Source organism: Heterodontus francisci, chromosome 6 (assembly GCF_036365525.1).
Source record: "Heterodontus francisci isolate sHetFra1 chromosome 6, sHetFra1.hap1, whole genome shotgun sequence".
In the NCBI taxonomy this organism is placed as follows: domain Eukaryota; kingdom Metazoa; phylum Chordata; class Chondrichthyes; order Heterodontiformes; family Heterodontidae; genus Heterodontus; species Heterodontus francisci.
The window spans coordinates 41,591,500-41,594,901 of NC_090376.1; positions in this window are offsets into that span (position 1 = coordinate 41,591,500).

Here is a 3,402-nt window from a genome sequence, read left to right on the forward strand (position 1 = left end):
GAATGAATAAGAACACGTGCTCGTCTTGAATCTGCAGGTTACATAAGAGATCTGAGTTTCGAAAACGTAACGCCTGGCGATGGAGGTGTGTTGTTACCGAATAGGACTGGAGTGTGATCGAAATGAGCATTATTCTACTTCCTACAAGTGCAATAAAGGCAAGGAATGCAAATGAGTCAACATTCCCAAGTTAAATATCCATCACCCGGACTCACCCTTGAACAGCCGTTGGCAGTAGAACCAGCCCAAGCAGTTTAAAGCTGACTGACAGACAGGGTGCTTTATGAACTATCTCTTTTCGAAATACCAGCATTTGCCTGCGGCAAGGGCAGGAAGAAATGTTGCAAAACATTTCCCCAGTACAGTCCATGCTGGAATAGATCGTCCATTGTCTGTGGGAAGAATGGGCACTGAAGGAGATGAGCTTCACTGCAGCAGACGTAACTTTGATAAATTGCAAAGATTAGTCAATAATCGTGAGGAAATTAATTCGGAGTGGTTACAAATTCACGTTATTGTGCCAGAATAAGTACTGCAACTGCTGTCACATCAAGCCAACAAAGTGGACTGGAAAACTAGACTCAAAGCAAAGGGAAATTGGAAGTTCCAGTAACTTAAACAATCTGTGAGAACAAACAGATGATCATTACCTGGCATTTGTGTGGCGCAAATGTTACTTGCCACTTATCAGTCCAAGCCTGGATGTTGTCCAGGTCTTGCTGCATCTGGACACGGGCTGCTTCATTATCTGAAGAGTTGCCAATGATACTGAACATTGTGCAATCATCAGCGAGCATCCCCATCTTATGACATTATGACACCATTATGACCTTATGATGCAGGGAAGGTCATTGATGAAGCAGCTGAAGATAGTTGGGCCTAGCACACTAGTCTGAGGAACTCCTGCAGTGATGCCCTGTGACTGAGATGCTTGACTTCCAACAACCACAACTATCTTCCTTTGTGCTAGGTATGACTCCAACCAGCGGAGAGTTTCCCCCCCGATTCCCATTAACTCCAGCTTGCTAGGGCTCCTTGAAGCCATACTCAGTCAAATGCTGGTTTGATGTCAAGGATAGTCATTCTCACCTCACCTCACCTCTGGAGTTCAGCTCTTTTGTCCATGTTTGGACAAAGGCTGTAATGAGGTCAGGAGCTGAGTGGCCCTGGCACAACCCAAACTGAGCATCAGTGAGCAGGTTATTGCTGAGTAAGTGCCACTTGATAGCACTGTCGACGACCCCTTCCATCACTTTGCTGATGATCGGGAGTAGATTCATAGGGTGGTAATTGGCTGGATTGGATTCGTCATGCTTTTTGTGTGCAGGACATATTTAGGCAATTTTCCACATTGCTGGGTAGATGCCAGTGTTTTAGCTGTACTGGGACAGCTTGGCTGGAGGTGCAGCTAGTTCTGGAGCACAGGCCTTCAGTACTATTGCCGGAATGTTGTCAGGGCCTTTGCAGTATCCAGTGCCATCAGCTGTTTCTTGCTATCATGTGGAGTGAATCGGATTGGCTGAAGGATGGCATTGGGATGTTGCGGACTTCAAGAGGAGGCCAAGATGGATCATCCACTCGGCACTCCTGGCTGAAGATGGATGCAATTGCTTCAGCCCTGTCTATTGCATTGATATGCTGGGCTCCCCCATTATCAAGGTTGGGGATATTTGTGGAGCCTTCACCTCCTGTTAGTTGTTTAATTGTCCACCATCATTCACGACTGGATGTGGCAGGACTGCAGAGCTTAGATTTGATCCGTTGGTTGTGGGATTGCTTAGCCCTGTCTATTGCTTGCTGCTTCTGCTGTTTGGCATGCAAGTAGTCCTGTGTTGTAGCTTCACCAGGCTTACACCTCATTTTGAGGTATGCCTGGTGCTGCTCCTGGTATGCCATCCTACACTCTTCATTAAACCAGGGTTGGTCCCCCGGCTTGATGGTAATGGTAGAGCAGGGGATATACTGGGCCATGAGGTTACAGATTGTGGTTGAATACAATTCTTCTGCTGCTGATGGCCCACAGTGCCCCATGGATGCCCAGTTTTGAGTTGCCAGATCTGTTTGAAATCTATCCCATTTAGCACGGTGGTAGTGCCATACAACATGATGGTGGGTACCCTCAATGTGAAGGTGGGACTTAGTCTCCATAAGGACTGTGTGGTGGTCACTCCTACCAATACTGTCATGGACAGATGCATCAGTTACAGGTAGATGGGTAAGGATGAGGTTAAGTAAGTTTCTCCCACTTGTTGGTTCCCTCACCACCTGCTGCAGACCCAATCTAGCAGCTATGTCCTTGAGGACTCGGCCAGTGGTGGTGCTGCCAAGCCAGTCTTGATGATGGACATTGAAATCCCCCACCCAGTGTACATTCTGTACTGTTGTCATCCCTAGTGCTTCTTCCAATTGGTGTTCAACATAGAGAAGCACTGATTCATCAGCCGAGGTGGGGGGCGGTGGCGGTAGTTGGTAATCAGCAGGAGGTGTCCTTGCCCATGTTTGACCTGATGCCATGAGATTTCATGGGATCCGGAGTCTATGTTGAGAACCCCCTGGGCAACTCCCTCCTGATGTTATACCACTGAGCCGCCACCTCTGCTGGGTCTGTCTGCCAGTGGGACAGGACATACTCGGGAATGGTGGTGGTGGTGTTAGGGACATTTACTGTAAGGTATGATTCTGTAAGTATGACTGTCAGGCTGTTACTTGACTAGTCAATGGGACAGCTCTCCCAATTTTGGCATAAGCCCCCAGATGCTAATAAGCAGGACGTTGCAGGGTCGACAGGGCTGGGTTTGCCGTTGTTGTTTTCAGTGCCTAAGTCGATGCTGGGTGGTCCATCTGTTTTCATTCCTTTTCTTAGACTTTGTATTGGTTTAATACTGACCACCTCCAGGCGCTTATCCATTGTCTCTTGAGATAAGGAGGCCAAAGAAAAGAAGAAGAATGGTTGATGGTCGGCACAGACTCGGTGGGCCGAAGGGCCTGTTTCAGTGCTGTATCTCTAAACTAAACTAAACAACTGAGTGGCCTGCAAGGCCATTTTAGAGGGCATCCATCACTGAGTACATTTAAGGCTGGGATAGACAGATATTTGGTCTCTCTGGGGATCAAGGGATATGGTGAGTGGGCAGGAAAGAGAAGTTGAATCCTAAGATCAGCCATGATTGTTTTGAATGAAGAAGCAGGCTTGATGGGCCATATAGTCTATTCCTGCACCTATTCCTTGTGTTGTTGTTCTTGTGTTTAAGAGCCAACCACACTGGTGTGGATCTGGAGTCACATGTAGGCCAGATGAGGTAAGGATGGCAGATTTCCTTCCTTAAAGGACATGAGTGAACCAAATGGGGTTTTACAACAATCAACAATGGTTTCATGGTCACCATTAGAGTGGCTTTTAAT